Consider the following 24,573-nt stretch of genomic DNA (forward strand, 5'->3'; position numbering starts at 1 on the left):
CATGGTTCCTAAACGAAAGTCAGAGTCTTCAGATGGTAGTGCTTCGAAGAATAGGAAAGCCATCATGATGGAACTGAAATTAGAAGGAATAAAGGTAAGGAATTTTTTTTACACTCGTTTTTTGTCATTTTTTCTGTTACTACAGTATAGAGCACAGTACAGTATATTTATGTCCATTTCCTTTTTCTGTGGCTTAGTTGTGTTTTTTTGTTCTAGATTATGATTTTGCAAATGTGTTAGGATAGGTAAGTGACTTAGGCTAGGGTGTGTTTTGACTTACATCAAAATTTGGGTTACATCACTGCTGTAGGAAAGGAACTGTGTCGTAACCCGAGGACCCCCTGTACTAAATAACAGCATAAAACCCAATCATGACAACAATGTATCCCATGATCTCGTAATATTTGAAAATAACCACTGAATCAAAATATATGCATTTACACTTGGCATTTTAGAAACTCTGTGTTTCAAAATAGAGCTTATAGTTGCATTTCTGTCCTAGTAGGAACCTGGCTGGAAAACATAGGGGTTATTGGCCCTGCACCAAAACTACTGGACCATGAGTGTAATTTAGGTGACACTGTAACCAAGAATGAAAATAGGTCCAAATTGCCAAAGTTTCAGACAACAAATTTTCTTTCACCACTAATCTGTCTGACTATTTTCCTTCCTCCATCAAAGGTGTTGCTTATTCTGCTGTATTCTATGGTATTTAGCTCAGGGACTTCACTTATCTCCTCCATCTCACACACTTTTATCCTCTGCACTTTACATTAATATTCATTTTCTTGGTAATTACTACTTCTGTCGGGTGGCTCCTGTACCTTCTTTTCTTATTATCAGAGCACAGTACTTTATTTTTTGTAGACTCATCTCCTGCCAAGATCCTGTTAGCCTCCAGGTGGAAATCTCCAAAACGTATTAGTATTCACTGCTGCTTTTCTCTTTTTATAATTGAATCCACCTGGAGCTGTCCATAGTAAGAATTAACAATGTCTCAAATAGATCCCTTGAGCTGATATTGTATTCACTTGTGTTATTATTATCACTTTGTAATCATTAAAGCCTCCAGTGTGAGACTGGAAGGTGTTGCATTAAGTGGGTTTAGGGGGCAGACATGGAATATGTGGATTACAGGGTGGGATTGATTTATATATACTGACATTAGAGAGGATCATGTTTCCTATTTAAGATAACAAGCAGCCACCTTAGAAAGGTGGACTCCTTATGTGTTGGGGTGTAAGGATAAAATGTGTGACTACAGGGAGCTCTATGGCCATAGGCGGTCACTTGAACCTCAGAGGTGCTCAAAAGTGACAACAGGAAGAAGTTTAAAAGGTGGGTCTGTAGTCAAGAGGAGAGGTGGGGTGAAGGCTAAATGGCAGGAGGGAGAGATTGTTTAGGAGGCCTGCACAGCTCTTTAAAATTTCTTCCAATGACAATATTGTGACCAGGAGATGAACTTCTTTTAAGGAGCAAAATGTTGCATAGTCAGTTAAAAATGATTGCCAAAATCAAAAAATGAAATCAAAGTAGCAATGCAAAAGATCAAAAACCTGACTAACGTCCTTTCCCTAACTAATCACACACAACAAGAGATGTTTTTTTCATGATCTTCGGCAAACCGAGTACCACACAGATAGTTCATGAAAGCTGTAAACACCATAGCCAATGCCGTGAAACAGTACCCCCAAAATGGTGTTGACAGATGGAATTATTTCTCATGTCATTTTCTAACCTGCTTAGTGCAGAACATGGTCACGTTGGGTGCAGGAACCTATCTCAGCTAGCATAGGGCACAAGGCGTGAACAAACCCTGGACAGGGTGCCAGTCCTTCACAGGGCAACCACACAAACATCCAACACACACTAGGGCCAATTCAGCATCGCCAATTCACCTAACTTGCATGATGATTTTGGACAGTGGATGGAAATCAAAGCACCCGGAGGAAACCCACACAGACACGGGGAGGAGAACATGCAAGGACATGAACCCTGGTCTCCTTAATGCGAGGCAGTAGTGCTGCTATTTTGCACCACCATGTTGCCCCGATGGAATTAACAAAAACGAAATGGAGCTGCTATGATGTCAAAAACATGACTTAAATGATGAAGAGCGAAATGATTTGTGTGAAATTGAAAAAAAAAATCGAGAAATAAACAATGTGTTACAAATAGTGAAATTTGTCCCATTAGCACATATATTTTAATGTCATCCACAACTTTTCCCTCCATGTACAAAATAATGGGAAAATGTATTCTGGTGCAGAGCATTGAAGGTGGGTTAAGTCTAGAGACCAAGTACCTGCAAGCACTTCAGGGCCACTTCTTTTCTGTTACAATCTTTTGGCTAGGTATGTGGTCAGTGGTGATTCTCTGGAAGGATCCTGGCTTGGATGAGTTTACAGAGTTGAAGGAAATGAGAGCAGATTTTGTTTCCTGACCTTCAATGAGCAATGTGAGGTGGAACCAACGGGATATTTCTGTAGGCAGGCAAGTTGCATGGGGCAAGCGAGAATGGATGGAAGAAGCCATGAAAGTGTGAGGCAAAAGAAATAAATTTAGAGGTCATCTAAGGAAGGACACAATGGTTTTGGGAGCAGAATATCTCTTAGGGAGCAATTTTACTTGCTTTTCATCCCAATCTCAAAAAACAAATTTTAGTGAGTTTTGAATTTTGCAATTTATTATTCATTTAAAGTAAATTTTAGGAGCAATTTGTAAAACAAAGCTTTGCTGTTTCTCTCATCACTATTTGTACTTTTGTAATACTCAAAAATAAACAATACAAACTAACACAATTAATTGGGAATAAACACATATGAATTAAAAATAAGATGAATGAAAGAGAGGGAAATGTGCTGAAAAGGAAGAGCGTTTTTAAAGTTTTTAGAGAAGGTAAGCTGGTGATGTGATCCCAACACACCTGAGATTGAGCAGAAGGTTTCTTGTTTTGTCACAACTCTTTATTACCTCGTGTTCTCCTTATAATGATCTCATCCTTTTGTGTTTTATTTAACAAACACATCATTTGCATGAGAATTGGTATTCCTTGGTATTACTCTGAGTGTTGATACAATAAATGGCATGGGGTATAAAACTACACAGAAAAAGTGAGCATTGCAGTAGTGATGGTAGAGATGTACAAGGGTACAAGACATCTGGATAGATTCAGGGTGGTGCTTTTAAACTCAAGCAACCAAAGTTGAATCTCGTAAGTGAAGGAACAGCCAAAGAGAACTGTCAGTCTGGACTTAATATACGTACAGATGAAGCCTAGAAAGAGCGTACCACATACTCAGAGCCACAAAGCTGAGGAAGAGTCTGCTGAGAGTTGTGAAGGAAGGCTTGGGAAAATAAAAACGGGAATGTCTAGCAAGTTTACATGGCATAAGCTGCCTAAACTGGTATTCTGGAGAGAATCTGTTAAAAGAGTAGCCAGAAAACTCTGACAGCTCATATGTAGTACTTCATGTGATTAAATACTATAAATAATGTTTTACCCAAAGCATACTGTATTTGGTCTTTCCTTTGACAGTGTAAAACCCAATAAAGAAAATTTAAAATCTATCAATTTAAACATTTTTATTTATTAAAAGTACAATTTTATAGATTTCTTATTAAGAATAGTGTGTGAAAAAAAATTGGCTTAGTGGGATTTGCAACTTGTCAGAATTCTTAACACAGTGATTACAGTTTGAAGACAATCATCACAGCATTTTTTAAGATGAAGGGTTGCCCAGTATTATGTGATTCTTACCAGCACAAATTAAAATAATATAATAAGCTAGTTCATATTCCATGTTCAATTGCCCATGTCAAGGCTCACCAGAAAAGGTAGAAAAATTTGATGGGTGTTGGCCAATATACCAGACAATATGGGTAATCCAAGTCATACTGCCTGTATTTTTAGTGTATATCTGAGTTTTGTGGATGCTTCTATTTTTGATATGCAATCCACAAACATGGCTATAGTCAGAATTCTCCACACATGCAGTAGGGCCCAGAGAAAGCACTCAAGTAGACTTGCTGCGCCTTCTGTGACTTTACCAATTCTTCTTTCCTACCGTCTTTTATTGATCCAGATGGGGTGACACTGGAGGAGGAGAGTCTGCAGGACCAGTCTGATCATTCCTAGGTGTGGACAAATTCCTTTTATTTTTAGCAGTTTCAGTGGAGTGTGTCCCATACTTGCAGATTCTGATTCTTTCATGAGGAGAGACAGAAACAGATCACGAGACATTTAGATTTCTCCATTCTCTACCCAGTGGCTTTAAAAAACACCTCACTTTCATAAAACTATTGCACACCACCCCAAAATAGAATATTATTGAATACCACCACAAACATTTAATTCTAGGCATAGTCAATTTATTAGACCTACAGTATATGTGCAAACATTTCTATACACATTTATGACACAGCACTACGACACCAACCTAAGGCGCTTTTTTTTAAAGTCATAATCAGATCCCAGGTATTTCCCTTTGCCATAAAATATAAAGTGGGGTGGATTAGGCTGCTGGGATGGAGGGCAAGTTCATGCATTTTCATTTTTGCATTGAATATTTGTCTGATAATCTGACTTAAACTTTCCCTCAGTGAATCAGTGTGATGAAACAAGCATAAAGAAACTACAAATTAATGTAATCTCGTATTTAAAACAGTCCCAACTAAGGGAACTCATTCAATGAGTGCATTGCAGAAGAAAAAAAATGACAAAAGCCTTAAATCTTCTTGGGAAGGGATTGTGTGGAATTACATCATTACATAGTTATATTAGAAAATGGCTTACAAGCTTTCACATTCTGAAAGTGGATCTTTTTATTGAATATTCATCTAAAATGTATTAATAATCATTCTTCATACTCATATATTTTACACAGTGAATTATACAATATTTCAAAATATGTTTATATTTGCATTCTGTCACTTACAGCTTTTGAACATCTAATGTTTTTATGTTTTTAAAATAAAAAACGGTCAAAGCTGTGCCCTTTGAGACCAGTTATTTTACTTAATTTTGTGAAGGGTCTGTAGGGTACAGCCCTACCAGATGATGTGCAACATAACTAATAAGCTTCCCTCAATAATTTAGCTTATTAGTAAAATATTTGTAACAACCCTCAGCTTTATCTTCATTTTGTTGACATTTTCTATCACACGTTCAGTGAAATTACTTATCTAGAAAAGCATAACTTCTTGTAATATATGAAAGTGTCCTTGTGCTGGGTGGTGCAGGCCTGTTTACGGCTGAGGGGCTAAACCAATTTGCCCTGCAGTGTTTTATATACCATTCGCTTGGTTTTATGTGCATGCATGTGCAGGCTGAACTCTCCAGTTTACTGATGGAACTTGAAGGTCATCAACCTTATTAAACAGGGGGCCACCTCCCATTTGTGTATTAATTTATTAATTACACATTTTTACTTCTGGTACAAGCTTTTCCTAGTCTTGACCAGGCAGTTCATTCAAGTGAATGAGCACAAAAAGTCCAGTAGCATTTGCCCCCTTAAAGGTAGCCACAGCAATCTGAAAAAAAGAAAGGCGAACCAAAATCAAAACCAGGAATGAATCCTTCACAAGACATTGCAATAAATATTGATTTGCACTCCCTGCTGAAAAAGAAAGCACTAAATCTGAAAAGCCACCAAAGAAACCAACGTGTGTTCCTTCCACTGTGTTGTAAAAATCCCCTGGTTGTTTGGTTACAGCTCTTGGTGCCCAGAGCCTGAAACTGTGCAACAATGGCATTGCACAGGGCACCACACCTACTTATTGCAACTGAAATGTCTAAAGCGTATCTAAACAGCACTAGATACAAGGCAGATCCACATGGGACGGCCTAACTCACATGAACCGGGTCACTTTAGACCTGCTAATCAATATAAACTGCATAAGGTTTTCTCCTTGATATTGTGGACCTGATACTGCAGAGCCAGGAGGCAGCAGCACCAACCACTGTGAGAAACAGGAAACCTCAGCTTGTGTAAATCATATAACTTTCTTTGCAGTTCAGTTATTTTTAACACTTCAGCTTCTTATGTTGAGGAGAGTTTTGCTTTTTTGCAGAACTTGGCCACAGTACCATACAGTACTTCTAAATGCTGGTTGCCCTCAGCCCCCCCCAAACCCCCCACCCCCATAAAAAACACAATGTGGCTATCTAAAACTATTAAATTAGCATGCCTTAAAATGGTCTGGCATCTTCTTAAAGATTGGTTTCTACAACCATGTTTGGCAAAAAAGTTTGAAATTTACCCTATCTAGTGTACATTACAGGGTTTTATAAGATAGTATTTCCCAGGAAGTGAAGTGATGGTTAAGTTGCACACAATGTAGCTTACAGTTTCTTTTGCTTAGCTCAGCAGATATACATGAAGTAAAGCATTCAGAGAAAAATTAGCAGAGGTGTCAAAATGACATCCGTGTATTCAGATACTAGAGCTCTAAATTAGAGAAGTCTTCAATGCATGAAGTGTAAAAACTGTTCAATATGCGCCCTGCAATCCTGACAAAAACTACTGAAAAGTTGTACTGTGCCTTAGGCTATACTGGAGCATGCTGCCGAGACCGAGAAATGACAGGGTAAAAAATTAATGAATCTCAGCACAGACTAAAATCTGCCTTCTAATCAAAACTATCATAAATCTAAACTGATATCGGGCCAGTCAGTTTTCATTGACTGTTGACAGATGATAAGTGAAATGATACAAAATGGTTTTGCAAAGATGTTAAAAAATTATCACCATGGACTGGACATGCTGCTGTTCTAGCAAATGGACTGCAGCCCTGTGGTGTCCAATTTATCCAAGTCCAGCTCTGGAAGTCTCAATGTCTGCATATTCTTATCGTGCTCTTTTTTTACCCTGGTAAGAAGAAATTAAATGATCCCAGGAGTGTCTACTTTAAAAAAAGGAACATAAAGGAAAAGAGCCATATTCATGATATTGCATTCATAATACATTATTTTGTCACATTTACTGACTTTCCAGAAGCTGAGGCATTTCTAAAAAGGGAATCCATCCCTTGGTATTAAGCCATAAATCAATAAATGTCAAATCAAATAATAATTGATTCGTTGTGGTAAACTCTCAGCCACTATCAGGGTTTCCAAGTCCCTAAAAAATCTATAGCCCAAGGGCAAAAAAATAGTGAATTTGCCCAAACAAATAGCCCAATGCCTGAGGTAGACAAAATGACACTCTGGAAAGCAGGGGGGCTGTGTCAGAGTGAGAGAGGTAGGTACATACCGTCAAAGCCTGTGGAAAGAGGGTCCCTCAGAAATATTTCAGAGAAAAGTAAAGAACATATACAAGTGCGAATAGCAGGGGAAGGAGTGGCAAAATGTGAAAAAAAAACCAAAATGCAATGTTGTTTTTAAGAAAGTAGCCCAAAAAATGCAAACCATGAAAGCTTGTTTTTTCCCACAAATTGACAATTAACCTCCTTAGCATTAAGATGCGAGCGTCACTTGGTCTGTAAAAACAGTGCTAAAAGCGAGTTTCACTTGGGCAATGGTATAGACGCATGTTGCATAAGACCCGAGGTTTACTCAGGCTATAAAGTGGCAACAGCATTAGTGCTGAGCATTACTCTGACAACGATAAAGGCATATCTTGCTTAAGCATCAGCCTCAAGCGTTTTCCGGGTAACGTTGTAGACATGTCTTCTACTAGCCTCATAATGGCGTCTCATAAGAAACTCCTCGCATCAGCAGTGATGACAAAATGAATCTGTCTTCAGGCAGTGAAATTGAAACAGACCATGAAACCGAAAGTGATTCTGGGAATCCGAAAGTGGCACTTGTGTCACTCGCACATGTGCAGTTTGCTGTTCATGGTATTATTATTATTATTATACTTTCTACACTTCTGATTTTGCACTTTTAGTGTTTTTTACGTTTTACAGTAGAAAGATGAGATTTAATAAAAATGTTATTTTTTCAAGCCAAAAAAGGCAATGCTTTTTACATGTTTTTCTTGACCCTGACTGAACACCCCTGTTGTAGACACTAGAACAGCTGCAACATATTCAGTTCCTGGATGGCTGCAAGATCTTGTTCAAAATGCTTTTTTAATCAGAAGTTAGTCCTTGCTGCTAAAGGACACTTCATTGAATTATTTTGTCAGTTCATAATTTCCTACAATTTTGAGCTCCAATATTTTTTGGAAAATCAACATTATATTTATTGAACTTGGTTACTATTTCTTTCTTAAAATATTAATCAAGAAACAACTGCTTTATCATGAACATACAAGTCTACTGGAAACATATGATTAGGCATCATCTTAAAGGGGTGATAGCTACAGTACCACCTGAGTTTAATAACTGAAAGGTAGGTGGTGAGAAAAAAAAGAACAGAATCGTTCAGTCTCTCTATTATATTAAAGAAATTTTCTATTGTGTCTGCATTATTCAGCCTTGACCATCCCCTCCACAATGCTCGCCCAGTCATTACTCCTACTGCACACATCCTCTCTCCATACAACCACTTGACACTCTCAGTGGTAACTCACCCTTCAACGCAGTCGGTTATAATGACAAGGCAGAAAAGCAAATTATCTATTCAAGAACGTTGAATTTTACAAAACGATAGAAAAAGTGCAGCAAGAGCTCATAATGAATGTCGAAAAAAAGAAAATGAACAAAACAGAGCTGCATAAAATAAAAATCAACAACAAAGAGAATCATCCAGTAAACGTAAAAGAGAAAAACATCCCGAACAATATGTAACTAAAGCAACGTTTATAGAACGTCAGTTAGAGGATTAGAAGATAAAGAAATTCAGAATATTGTTTTGATGAGGTGTTAATGTAATTTAGTTTTTTATTTACTTCTTATTACGTTTTACTTTTCTGCTTTTACATTTATTGTTTTACAGGGGTTGATGAGCAAAGCGATGTAATGTATGTCAAAGAAAATGTTTGATCAATTGACAAACTTAAATTGCACAAATTGAACATATTTGAATCAAGCACCCATCGCCCTCTAATTCATTGGTCAAGAGTTGGGTCTTCAGTTCAAAAGTGCAACGCCATGTGAAGGGGCTTCCTGTTTGTGGACTACTTTCATTTTATGGAGATATTTTGTAACCAGCATTTTAGAAAAATATATATACTGTAAGTTTTGCACATTGTAACCGTATGACTGAATGACGTGACATGTGGATTATGTGACACAAGGACGTTTTGATATTTTTGCTCTTGTCCAATGAGCTGGTCACCATAGGTTCAGAAATGCTGTTATCTCCATGTGCCACGAAAACATGACATTAATGTTTTTTATCTCAGCCATTAGTACAAACTACATGAGGAATGTAGCATATGAAATATATCATGTTTGGGTGGAGTATTCTTCTAACCTGAGCAAGGTTTATGATATTTGTGTTAAATATGTTTTTCTCTGGGTTCTTAGCAATACCTTATATGTTTATACACATCTATTTTCAGATGTTTTTATTCCAGTTCAAAGTCAAAATCCAGTCCCAGCAATGTGCTTATCGAAAATGAATACGTCAGGATACTCAACGATTTATTCAATGACAGATCTTTTGAATGTGTTGGGGTTTCAAAAAACATAAGAGGAAAAATAACAAGATGTGCTAGAGATATTCAAGGTGTATAAAATAGATAGGATAGGGGACAGCAGTTCAACCCCAGTACCCGACTCCTTCTCACATCTTTAGTAAAATATATCACTAACACGTCAAAGTAATGCTGTCCAAATACTTTCTTTTTGTATGAAGACCTGAGAGACAATGCCCACTACATCAAAGCAGAAGGGAACAAATTACATGTAATCAGCTTTAGACAATTTCTTTTTCCATATGCACCTTTCATTGTTTCTTTTCAGGGAGATTACTTACATTGTACATTCATGCCTGATCACATCACGACTGCTCTCGATTCACATTGTTCACAGACATTACTCTTAACAGATGAAAGAAATACATTGAGGAAAGTTGTAGTTTTGACAGAAATCTATGCTAACCAAAAAAGACAGAATAATCCCAATTCTTAAAAACAAAACAGCAGAAAAAATCTTACTGACATTATTTTCAAAAAGTTTTTCAAAACCTGGATTAGCGCTGCATGGCTCTAAAATTAGATGATGCTTAATTAAATGAACTAGGGAAAATTTTACATGCCATTAAAATCACACCAAGAAGTTATACTGTGAAACCCAGCAAAGCATAGAGTAAATAATAACCTTATCTAGTGAAAGTGAAAGGAACAGGTTTATTTTGTGTAATTAGTTTGAAACATGTGTATGCTTTTTTTCACTGAAGGGGCTGTATAGTCATTTTGATTTACTGATTCAAAAAACACTTTCACAAAGTGTGTGTGTTATAAGCTTGAAGAAAAAGAGACACCTAACCATTAAAGGAAGGCATGCAGTAAAACTGATGTAGCCTACTGACCATGTTGTATATTGCAGGAGTATTTTCCAAAATCGATTTTAATGAAAACAGGGTAGAATAAAAGAAACATTATAAATCAGACATGAATATTGGCAATGTGTCCATGATCATTTGAAAGAACGCATGTATTGTATGAAGCTTTTCTGACTTTCATTAATGTGGTAAAGATGTGTAATACGTGTATAAGTTTAATTTGTCACTGGAAACGGGCAGTCAGACTGATGACCATTGTATACTATTTTTCTGTGTCAAAGTCAGCATGAAACTGTATCCTCTTTTTCCTTGTTTGCAATGGCGTGATTCACCTAAGTGGGGGCCTGCACGTGAAGAAAGAGTATAAAGCCTTGGAACATTGCCCGGCACACCTTTGAAGCCAACGAACAGATGGGAGATAACGTCATCCGATCCTGAAAATCCTTCCACTGGAGTGGCAAAAATGGCAGACTCTACACATCGGGCTCCCACTCCCGAACTGGATTCTTGCCTTTGGCTTCTTTCATCTGTTATGCAGCGCAAGAAGTCATTAAACGAAGCTAAGTTACTTCTCCTGATTTTTATATTATAATCTATATAGATCTGGGTTATGTAACATGCAGCAATTACAAAACACTCTCTGCTGGATACAGGATGGAGTTCAACAGTTAAGCAAACATGTTAATATAAACATTATTACCATTTGCCGTACTAATGCCAGACATGTACTTTGTCAGCTGTTTACTTTCCCTAAAACAGGGGTCCTGAAGCTTATGGCAGAAAAGTCAGGGTCATTTTAAGAACTAAAGGTGCCAGTCCATAGCAGCACCTACTCATGCATCTATCCACAAAATGCCAGCTTAGAACTTTTAGCTAACCTAACAGATAGCCGAGAAAAAGAAAACTCCAGCAGGCAACAACCAGAAATGGGATTTGAATTCAGGATGACTGATCCATGATATAACTACACGAACACTCTACCTCCAACTTTCATTGAGATTCTTTAAAAGGTTCTGCAGAACTTAAAACATTAAGAGAATAATTCTTATGTCAGAATAACGGATGCACATTACAATAATAATTGTAACATTCATCAATAATTTTTACATAAACTTCATAAGCTTTGTACCTGTATTTAAAGACTTCATTATCAGTATGCTTGTAATTATAATAATGGTTATGCAACTATTTTTAATTCCAGACTTTACTACATGGTGTATTTTTTGACATTTTGCAAAAAAGCAATGCTTGAATAACACAATTTTAGACAAATGTAAAACATGTACTTCATTATTTTACACATGACCTATAATCGTCCTTAGTTTGCACAGATTATTAATTATTTTATAAAGTCTCTCAATTGCTATATTTGAAATGGCTCCTAAATGTTCTCTTACTTGTGTTATTAATATGGTACTTGTGAAGTGATGAGCCATAAAACCATTTTAGTTTCTTTAATTTAATCTTTTGGACATAACTTATTAATTTTTCATTGGTATATGCATATATAAATAGTATTATCCATTGTAGGCTGGTGAAAAGTATAAAGGGTTCTTATATTTGGTTCATTTTACAAATTGAATTTATGTGCAGTTGAAAAAATATATCTATAAAGTATATATATTTTTTCTTTTTTTAATTAAGAAATTACTAGACAGATCATTTTTAAAACTGTACTTTTTTCGAAATTGCCTTCCTCCCTGCAGATGTTATTCTGGAGTCTCTTGTGCAAAAATATGCTGTAACTGGTATATGTTTCTAATAAGAAAACAAAATGCTGCCCAGAGATGCATGAGGTAAACACATCTTTGTATTTGCATTCAATTTTTTAGTGTCCATCCAATGCTATGGAGTAATATTTATGCTAAAATGAAATGGAATCCAACATGTTAACTACGTTGAAATGCAATATATATGCAAGTGTGGCATTTCATTTTGGCATATTTTTATCATGTCATAATTAAAAACATGTCAAACAAACGATCGATTGCTTTTTATTACGGCACGCAATTTTCATGTCAGTTTAAAATGCAATACAAAGGCGCATTGCCTTTTAATTCATCCATAGATCGCATGTCATAACTAAAAGCAAAGCAGATATATTGCATTTTGCTTAGAGGCTGCTCTGTTTTCATTTAATTTCAATTTGACATCACACTTTAAATGTGCCAAAACTAAATGGCCAATCAGAATCAAAAGGTGGGGCAAGGGGCATCGATAGTTCAACGCAGCATCAAACCTTATCATTTACAAATAGTGATCAATGAAACAGGCTAGTTTCGATGTGCATGCAGTTTCGCGAAATTGATATTAAAAGCTGTTTCAGTTGAGATTTCACATTTGGGTGGAAAACAATGAACACTGTTCTTTAAAGCCTCATTCATACTTCCGTGTTTCCCGGTTGGTATGTATAAGAGAGAATTGAATATTAAATATAAGGACTATTTTATGTTACCAAACAATTGCATAAAATCTGCACCTGGGTATTAATGAGCATGTTTTGCTGGAACTTGTTATATGTATCTTCAGTAAGTAAAATAACAGAAGTTTGATAATTGCTATGCCTTTATTAATGCTTTGGTTTTGCTGTTTGTGTACGTTGTGAAGCCCACAGCTCATACAGCTGCCCTAACCCCGACACAGACAGACACAGAGACGTGTTTTGCCACACTACACCCGGTTTATTTACAGCTTCCCCACAGTCCAGCACAAAGTGCACAAATCACAGATAGGGCAATATACAGTCCCTTCCTTGCCGCCAGTCCATCCACATTCACTCCTGTTCAAGCTTTGTCCTCTTCCTCCTGACTCTGGCCGTTGAGTGGTGGTGACTGGATCCCTTTATAGGGCACCTAGAAGGACTCCAGGTGCCCAATGAACTTTTTCTGGCCACACTTTTGAGTGTGGTGGAAGTGTGGCCAAATAAGGCCATGGAAATGTGAATATTCCCTCTGGCGGTGGCCACAGGCCCCAACAGGGTTGAGCTACCATGCTCATGACCTGTGGCCCCACTGGAAACCAAGGGGGTTGCCCTCTTTCGGCCTGGGGGAAAAACCGTTCTGGAAATACTCTCTCCACCTCGGTCCTTCCATGGTCAGAGCTTCCTGGCCAGGCAAGGACTCCGGCCATCCACCACAACGTGTAAAAACACAACAGAACTGGCGACGAGGGAAAGAAAAAAACCTGTCGCATGCCAAACTTTTAAAACAACCTGAGCTTCTCTGCTTTGAACTGAGTGACTTACCGATGTTTTCAAAGCTTCACGTGGTGTCTTGAAGACAGCACCCCAGGCTTGCGAGAAGAGATATGGATAAAACAGAGAAGTGATTAGAGAAAGTCTTAAGAATTTGAAACAAAATGTATGGATGTGTAGGACAAATGGCTGCTTTTGACAGCACAGAGGAGGAATCGGCTACTTATATTGAGATACTTGAGCAGTACTGCCTTGCAAACAGTATCGTGAATAAGAGAAAGGTGTCCATGCTTTTAAGTGTAATGGGTCCAAAAACTTACAATTTGTTGTGCAGTCTAGTGGCACCAGTGAAACCAGCTGAAAAATTATTTAAAGATATTGTGGATGTATTGCAAGCACATTTGAACCCGAACCCGATGATTATTGCTGAACAGTTTAGTTTTTCGTAAACGGGATCAACAGAAAAATTAGTCAATTGCAGATTATATTGTTGAGCTAAAGAGGTTTGCAGAGCATTGTCAGTTTGGCGAGGGCTTGTCCTCTGCACTTAGAGATTGACTCACGTACGGGCTGCACAACAAGAGTATACAGAAAGGGCTTCTCACAGAAAGAGAGTTCACATTACATCACACACTGGAAATAGCGATTTCTATGGAAACGGCAGCAAAAGACACCCTGGAACTTTGGAGAAAAGTGACTCTACAGTGTAGCATCAAATAAGATTGTAGCTAAGCACATCGAGAAAATGCAGTCTTGTTTCAGATGTGGAAAAAAATTGCACCTTCCAACTGAATGTTGGTTTAAAGATAAAGAGTGCAGGCAGTGTAATAAAAAGGGCACATCGAGAAAATGGGCAGAATTAAAGAAAATAAAGGAAATGGGTAATGAAGGCAAAAAGGTGTATGACAGCGTTTCTCAACCTTTAAGTATTTGCGACCCGAGTTTTCATAACAGTTTTAATCGCGCCCCTCTAACGTTTTTTTGAAACCCTAATAAAATTTATTCCTATATTTTTTGCTGTCGATACACTGCTACAAGTTTAAAATTTCCCTACGAATAGCGAAATTACGCCACGTGTGGCAACATTCGCGCCTCATTTTTTGTTACTAGGGGGGCACGCCCCACAGTTTGAGGACCGCTGATGTATGATATTGATGACTCAGACTCTGAACATTTATCTTGTCTGAACATTTATCTTGTCTAGAGCTCCATTCTATTAAACACACTGACCGCAAAAGTAATATGAGTGACACCCAAAGTTGAAGGAGTGACATTAAAAATGGAGTTAGACAATGGATCAGCCCTGTCAATTATTTCAGAAAAAGACTATAAAGAAAAAAATCTCAAATATGAAATTGAAAAGCACTTCAGTCATACTAAAAACATACACAGGTGAGAAGATTGTTCCATTTGGCAAACTTAAGGTGACAGTTGTGTATGAAAGCCAGAGATATCTGCTGGATTTATATGTCCTACCAAGAGGGTGTGTTCTGTTATTTGGATGTGAATGGCTAAAAGGTATCCAGCTTATCTGGCACTCCATAAAAGAAATGCAATTCACCTCAGGGCAGAGCAAATGTCCTACAGAAGAAATGCTGAATTCCCTTTTGGCTCACTGTGCACATGTGTTCCAAGAAGGAACTGGGATTATTGATAATATCAAAGCACACACTACAGTGGAAGACGATGCACAGCCAAAGTTCCATAAGGCTCTCCCTGTACCATATGCTATTCACCCTAAGGTTGAGGCAGAACTTCAGCATTTAGAAGGGCAGTGTGTCCTCTCCAAAGTCCATTGGTCTGAGTTGGGCAACTCCCATCGGGCCAGTGATAAACAGAAATGGTGCTGTATGCATCTCTGGTGACTTGAAAGTCACAGTAAACCGTGTACCAAGTGTCGATCAATATCCTTTACCACACGTAGAGGATATCTTTGCCTCACTTGCTGGTGGTGAGTATTTTTCAAAGATAGATTTGGCCCAAGCATATTTACAGATGGAATTAGAGGAGTCATCTAAAAAGTACCTCACAATTAATACTCACAAGGGTCTCTTCCCTTATTTGGAGTTTCGCCTGCTCCTCCCATGAGACAGGGAGCAATGGATCAGGTGCTGCAGGACATTCGTGGTACTCAGTGTTACATAGATTAAATAAATGTAACTGGTAGTAATAATAGTGCAAATCTGGCAAACCTTGAAGCAGTCCGTAGACTGGCAGAATTTGGACTGAGAGCCAATAAAAGTTAATGTCAATTCTTTAAAGACTCCTTAGAGTAACGTGGATATATTATTGATAAGAATGGCCTCCATAAATCCCTGGACAAGACTAATACTGTCCTGAAGGCACCTCAACCTGAAAATGTGACACAGTTACGCTCTTTCCTGAGCCTTGTAAATTACTACCATGGATTTTTAGCCAAATCTTTCAACGGTTTTACATTCACTAAACTGTTTCCTGCAGCAGGGAAGTAAAACGGAATGGTCACAAGATTGTGCACAAGCATTTAAAACTGCCAAGCAACTGATTATCCCTGATAAAGTGCTGACACATATTAATCTAAAGTTGCCATTGCACCTGGCTTGTGATGCATCACCATATGGCATTGGTGCCATTCTCTCTCACAAAATGCTTGATGACACAGAATGACCAATTGCTTTTGCATCAAGGTTTCTGAGTCCTGCTGAAAAGAATTATGCACAGATAAGATTAGTGTGGGCATGAAGAAATTGAATCAATACCTCTATGGTAGACATATCATATTAGTCACTAATCATCACCCCTTAGTTGCTATTTTCAATCCTCATAAGTCTGTTCCAGCAATGGCTGCAGCACGCTTAAGATGATGGACTTTGTTTTTAGGTGGCCATAACTACCAAATTGAATTCAGAGGCACAAAACAACATGGAAATGTAGATGGACTCTCATGCCTATCATGTGAATTTAATGGGATTAAAAACCCTTCTGATCCAGCTGAAAGTTTCCACCTAACACAACTGGAGCTCTTACCCATTACAAGTGCTCAAATTCAGAAAGAGACAAATCGAGATCCACTATGGCCAAATTATTTGACTTGATAATAAAAGGTTGGCTTTCTAGAATTGATTCTGATCTCCTGGGGCCTTATGTATAAATGGTGCATACGCACAAAAATGTTGCGTACTCCCATTTCCATGCAAAAAAAATCGCGATGTATAAAACCTAAAACTTGGCTTAAAGCCACACACATTTTCACACTAGCTAAATGCTTGGAGTACGCAAGTTCTCCACTCGGTTTTGCAAACTGGCGACACCCAGCGTCAAAGCAGTGCTTTTGTTCCAGTGTAGTTTCCCTTTCTTTTTTAGATCTACAACCCCTACGCAGATTTATCATATACATTGAAATTAACCGCAATGCACCACTCAGACTATTTATCCCACTGTATCTGAGAGTGCAGTCTGATCGGAAAGAGAATCGGTATACAGCATCAAGCACACGCTGTCTCAACCATGCTGTCTATTGAACTGCTCTCAAACAGCAAACGTTTCAGAGCCTTTCCTGCGGGGACATCGCAGTTCAGAAACAGTTTCATCCCAAGAACTATAAACGCACTCAATCAGTCCATCAAGTGCTCCTTGTAGAACTGTTTGTACTTATTAGTACAATTACCTCACTGTAAACTTGCGATACAATTATAATATTGCACAACCTGTGCCACTTTATAAAGCGCGTATTTACATATGATGACGATATCTTTTTTAAGATTAAATGCAGCAAAATACTGTATGTTTATTACATTATAAAGATAAAATGTTAACATCATTTAAATAATCTATATTGTTAATAATTAAACATGTGAGGACATGGTGTCGCAGCGCTAACAAGGAGCTGTCGCCCATTCAGGGATTGTTCCTGCCTCGCGCTGTATTCTTGCTGGGACTGGTGCGACCCTGGAAGGATAGATGGATAGAATAATTAAACATGTACTACAAAGATATTGCAATGATCCTTAAAAGTTTTGAAGAATTAGCGTTCTAAGCTTACAGATGGCTTAACATCTATTACAGACCTGATTATGTGGCGATTCGAGAAAGAAAAGGAAGGACAGGAATTAGGCGTTAGCATGTTTGAAAGAGACAGTACTGCTGCAATAAATTATTTCATCGAAGGTCGCGCATGGCGCAGCAAGCATCTTGCGTGGGGCAGTCTCTGGACAGGGCACCAGCTCGTCACTATCACTGCGCCACCGTGTTCCCATGTTTAATTGTCCATTATCATGAAAATGATATCAAGTATACATCTCAGTATTTTAATTATTCAGAGAGCTGTAATATCACAAATGTAATGGATTCTGTGTCCAGTCAGAAGAAGAGAAAGCCTGTTTAAGAAGCAAATAGTGATTCCCACACATAGACCACATAGAAGAACACATACAAAACAAAGCACTTAACGTGCTACTATAGTTATGATGGTATTTGAAAAACTAGTAAATTAAACAATTTAAAGATGAAGTTTATGATGTTCTACTTTAATGACAAAATTAATTACATGATTAAAGTGGAAATTTTGAGATTAAAGTTGCTATTTCGAGCTTTTTTCTCACAGTCTCCCTATTTTTTTTTCTTTTCTCTGTACCCTAATAAGCTTTCATATGACACTCAGATGGTGGGCTACGACTCACTTTTTCACTGTGACTTAGATATCTGACAACTTCTTTTTGATTTTGGGCACTGTGTGACTTTGTGAACTTGAGCTTTCGAGTTTCTTCGGCACTCTACTTCACTCGATCAACTTCCTTTTGTTGTTTATACCACTGTTTAAACAACCTCCACTTGGTATTCTCTGAAATTCTTCTATTTTCCCCCATGCTTTTGCCATTGCCTTTTCACAGAACGCTGAGCTTAAGGGCTATTTATATTGATTTGCATATTCAAAGAGGCGTAATTCTGGGAAGAGTTTGGGTGGGGTAGCAGGCGTGTGCACGTGTGTTACTTTTCAAGCTGACCGGAATTTATGGAGCTGAAGAACGTGGAAGTTGGAGAATGCACAGATTTATGCATTTGGATTTTTTTTGTGTGTACGCACATTTCCACTTTTTTCCTTACGTCATGTTTTAGTGTGAATTCTATGCACTGCGTTATGCATGAGGCCCCTGGAGTATTCAAATCAACATGAACAGTTATCAGTTTGTCAAGGATGCATTATGTAGGGAACAAGAGTGATTTTGCCACCAAAACTTAGTCCAGAAAATTAGGTCATTTACAGTAGGTGTTGTAAAGATGAGAAGCTTAGCTCAAAGCCATATATGGTGGCTTGGAATCAACCTTCAAATAGAGAATCTAGCCAAGTCATGCACAGGATGCCAACAGACTCAGCGACAGTCTCAAAATGTCCCCCTTCATGCTTGGGATTGGCCAAGCTCTGTCTGGCAATTACATCACATTGACCATGAAGGACATTTCCATGATCAAATGCTTCTTGTTGTAGTTGATGCACATTCGAAATGGCCTGAAATTTTTGCAGTGAAAAAGGAAACATCATCTAAAACAATAGATATACACCACACCTTCTTTGCACGTACAGGTGTTCCAGACAATGGAACTCAGTTTACATCTACTGAGTTCCAAGCACATCACCTCTGTTCCTTACCATCCTACAACAAATGGTCTAGCTCAGGAGTGTCCATCTCTAGTAGTGGTGGACCACAGAGACTGCAGGTTTTCATTCTATCCATCTTCTTAAGTAGTGAGCCGTTTTGCTGCTGATTAACTTGTTTTGCCTTAGTTTTAATTGACGTGACTCAGCCCCTTTAGTTGTTTCTTTTCTTTAATGAGCTGTAAAACAATAATGAGACACAAAACAAGCCACCACAGGACCAGCTATCCTGAAAATAAAGAAAGGTGAAGGTCTGCTCAGGTCACCAAAACATCTTGGCGGTTGTCTTAGAAAAACAGAAAATCAACAGACTGCTGTGGCAGAATGAGAGCAGCATCACATAATGATATCCAATAACGGCTTTAATTAACAGCAAGAATTGGCTTCTCATTAAGAAATTGGTTGGAGTGAAATTGGCTGGAGTTTGACATTCCAATTTAGCTGGTTGTCCATTGGCTCTTTTCACATCTCATTTCTATTTGGCTGCCATTTAATGATGAAACAAATCAATTCTGAAGACTGAATCCTTAAAAACAAGGCTACTGAAATGAAGGGAAAAGGAGTTAATTAGCAGTGAAAACTGCTTGCTGATTAGGAAAAGGGTTTGAATGAAAACCTGCAGCCACTGTGGCCCACCAGGACCAGAGTTGGACACTCCTGGTCTAGCCGAACGTTTTATTCAATATTTCAAACTATCTGTGAAAGCCATGGAAATGGAAAAAGGGCCTCTATATCAGAAAATTGCAAACTTCACAGCTCATTCAACCACAGGGCAGACTCCAGCAATGCTTTTCTTGGGAAGAAGTTTGAGATTGTGCTTGGATCGGCTGAAGCCTGATTTGCGTAGGCATGTGCAGTAGAAGTAGTGCTTCCAAAACCAAAAACAAGGCAGACTTAGAATATTTGAAGATGGACAAAAAGTACTTGCCTATTACCAAGTCTACTGACACTCAAATGAGAAATGGCAGCTTGGTAAGATTGTGTCAAGGACTGGTCCACTGACATACACGGTACGATATGGGCGCGATACAGTCTGGCGCAGACATACTGACCAGCTGCTAGATGCACAGGCTCAGGATGTCAGAACACAAGACACTGCTGAAGAGTTCATCATTCCTCAGGATTCAAATTAGTTTATTTTTATGACACCTGATATATATCATGCTGCTGGTAAATCTCAGCCTTAAGAATCTGCTAAGTAAACCTCATCTCAAATTCTTGCTCCACTTACACAAGAAAGACCCTGTCGTGACAGGATGCGTAAACTTCCTGAAATGTTGAACTTGTAGTCAATGTTAACGTACAAAGTGCTTAAGAGTTCAGTTAGCTTTGGTAAATGGGGGTTTCCCCGTATATAAATGTTTTCTATAAATACAATTAAGTTTATTTTTGCCATGTATTTGCTTGATTAAGAAAAAAATACTGTTATACATCCAAGCCAGGTGGGAAGAAATGTTATGTATATGTGAGAATTTAATACTAAATATAAGGACTATTTTATGTTACCAAACAATTGCATAAAATATGTGATGTGCCTGCACCTAGGTATTAATGCACATGTTTTTGCTGGAACTTGTTATATGTATCTTCAGTAAGTAAAATAACGGAAATTTGATAATTGCTGCGCCTTTATTAATGCTTTGGTTTTGCTGTTTTGTATGTGTAAAAACACAACACCGGTGTTCAATTCTTGCCACATTAGTAAAATAAATTCTGTTTACACACCAAGACATAGGAGTGCAGTATGTTTTTTAAAAATGTGACGTGCTGCATATTTTCCACATGAAGACACACTAAAAAGTGCTATTGTGCACATTACCTTGTTTTTCCTCAGGACATTCTCACTACATTGAATGTCACCTCTGCCATCCGATACCCCCCCGCGGCTATTAGCTAGTAACCACCTTATCCTAGCTAAGGATGTGTGCATTTACTTAGATTTTTTTTTTCCACTAGAAAAATGTATTCAAATACTAAATGATAGACAGATGTAAATTAATACAAGAAAACACTTTCAGACAGGCACTAAAGGCCTTGTGTAAATTTCATTAATTTTGCTACAAAAGAAACACAACACCTGTTTTTTTTACAAACCGAAATACTGAGTTTGCTGCAAATTCAGTTTTCCTCATTGCTATTTCAAAAATACAGAATGTCCATCTGCTAACAGTGTCTTTAACAGATCCACACAAAGCTAACAATAATGTTCACAGTGTAAAAGGTGGCACTAAGCAAAGTCAGTATGCCTGTTTTTGCATATTGCATTTTATGCTAAATGGATTAGGACACATATACTGTATGTCTGTATGGGGATCGACTGTATAACCTGTCCATTAGTAGAATTATTTTCAAATGAACAACAAAAAAAAATATCCATCCATCCATCCATTTTCCAACCCGCTGAATCCGAACACAGGGTCATGGGGGTCTGCTGGAGCCAATCCCAGCCAACACAGGGCACAAGGCAGGGAACCAATCCAGGGCAGGGTGCCAACCCACCGCAGGACACACACAAACACACCCACACACCAAGCACGCACTAGGGCCAATTTAGAATCGCCAATCCACCTAACCTGCATGTCTTTGGACTGTGGGAGGAAACCGGAGCGCCTGGAGGAAACCCACGCAGACACGGGGAGAACATGCAAACTCCACGCAGGGAGGACCCGGGAAGTGAACCATATATATATATGGCCAATACATATCATCTAAAAAGGAAAAGGATAAGCAGGGAACTAAATATGATAAAATGAAAATATACATGTTGTCTATTCACTATTTGTTTTATACATATTTAACTCACTGCTTATTGTTTTCCTTTTTTTATTTTATGTACTGACCATTTTTTTTTTCTAATTATTTATGTGTGAAATTTATGTTCCAATTTATGTTGCTTAGTCACACAGGTGATCAGCTCTGTTGTGTAAAGCAGAGAAGTTGTAATTGCATATGCAAATTAAGAAAGATAATAATTATTTCCCCTAAACCTAGAAGTCTGAAATAATGGTCATGATAATCAGTGCATTAAAAGACCTATTATTTTTCAGGATACAATGAACATTATGGGAAAAATATTTAAAAATATCAAAATTACTTTATGGAGTTCTTCAAGCGCACAGTAAGTTCAATTAATCTGAAATAAGCATCCTCTCCAGATAATTAATACTTGCAACTTTCAGAAATAATAAACTTTCTGGCAAATACTGTCAAAGAACAAATGCAATATGATGGGAAATATTTTTGTCGTGTCACACAATCAAATAAACCATTTCGAATGGAGCTGTGGCTGTGTAGGTCTGTGGTTTTCAGTCTCATGTTTCATATATATTCTTAAAGCACTAGAACAAGAACAATAGGACGCCTTTTTAATGTCAGGCATGTGCTGTGTATCACGGCCACGGAGACAGGGGAGCATGTGGCACTGGCCCTTGACACAGACTTCTCCAGGGAAAAGACCAAAGGCACAGAATTGCAGCATGGTGTATAAATGGCTGTCATTGCCAAATAATATTGGTGTAGAGATGCTGACAAGCAGGTAAGACAGTTTGTCATGTCATTTTCTAACTCACTTAATCCCAATCAGAGTTGCTGGGGGTGGGCTGGAGCATATCCCAGCTAGAATTGGGTGCGAGTCAGGAACAAACATTGTACACGGTACCAGTCCATTGTATGGCAAACGCTCACCCCCCCACACACGGGCCAATGCGGTTTCACCAGTTCACTTAACCTGCATGTCTTTGGAGCACCCAGAAGAAATCTACAAACATCACAGGGAACACATGCAAACTCCACGCAGGGAGGATCTGGGATGCAGACCCTGGTCTCTTTTCTAAGAAGCAGCAGCACTACCACTGTACCATTATACGGTATGGCAAAAATGCAAAAAATGAAGTGGATGGTATTCATTTCTGTAGTCGTAGAGAAAAGACAATAAATGGGCAGAAATCTAAACAGAAGAAGAAAGTCAGACAATCAAGGAAAAAGAAGTGTCCAAGTTCAGATTCCAGTTCAAGGTTATTATCATGTGTACAACGTGCAATGGATTTTTATTTGCACGTCTCCTAAAAGACGACAGACAAAAACAAAAAGACAATGAATAACAACAACATAAACAGAAACTTATAGAATCAATGGCAAGTTAGTAGGAACAGTTGTACACCAGCTTATCCATACAATTTTCTAATCAGCCAATCATGTGACAGCAGTGCCATGCATAAAATCATGCAGATACAGGTCAGGAGCTTCAGTTAATGTTCTCCTCAAACACCAGAACTGGAATAAAAATATAATATCAGTGATTTCGATGGTGGCATAAATGTTGGTGCCAGATGGGTTCATTTGAATATTTCTGTTACTGCTAATCTCCTGCAATTTTCAAGCACATCAGTCTCCAGAGTTTACTCAGAATAGTGTAAAAAAACAAAAAATATTCAGTGAGCGGCACTTCTGTAGATGGAAATGCCTTGTTAATGAGATAGTTCAGAGGAGCATTGCCAGAGTGGTTCAAGCTGACAGAAAGGCTACAGTAACTCAGCTAGGCACTCTTCACAACTGCAGTGAGCAGAAAAGCATCTCAGAATGCACAACACATCAATACCTTGAGGAGAATGGGCTAAAGAAGCAGAAGTCCACATCAAGTTACAGTCCTGTATGCAAACAACAGAAAGCTGAGTCTGCAGTGGGCACTGGCTTGCCAAACCTGTAAAGCTGACCACTGGAAAAAACATAGCATGGCTTGTTGAATTTCGATTTTTGTTGAGGCACACAGACATCAGGGTTAGAATTTGGCACAAACAGCATGAATTGATGCACCCAACCTGCCTTGTGTCAATGGTACAGGCTGGTGGTGGTGGAGGAATGGTGTGGGGAATATTTTTTGGCACACCTTGGGTCTCTTAATACCAATCAATCATTGCTTGAATGCCACGGCCTGTTTGAGTGTTGTTGCTGACCATGTACACAATACGGCAACTGTCTACTTACAGCATGATAATGTACCATATCACAATGCAAAAGTCATCTCAAACTCACTTTATGAACAAGACAATAATAATATTAATACCTGTTTAAATTTATTTAGAACTTTTCTCACTACTCAAAACACTTTTCATAGTGAGTGGGGAGTCCAGTTCAACCACCAAGAATGTGTAGCATCTATGTGGATGATGAGATGGCAGCCATTTTTCTGCGAGTATGCTCACCAAACATTAGCTAGGTGGTGAAGTGGTAAGAGAGAGAGAGAGACAATTAGAGACAGGGGGATGATTAGGGGGTCAGAATGACAATTTAGTGTGGACATCGGGATACACCCTGCTCTTTATGAAGGATTCCCAGGAATCTTTAATGACCATG

Source organism: Erpetoichthys calabaricus, chromosome 7 (assembly GCF_900747795.2).
Source record: "Erpetoichthys calabaricus chromosome 7, fErpCal1.3, whole genome shotgun sequence".
NCBI classification, from domain to species: Eukaryota; Metazoa; Chordata; class Cladistia; order Polypteriformes; family Polypteridae; genus Erpetoichthys; species Erpetoichthys calabaricus.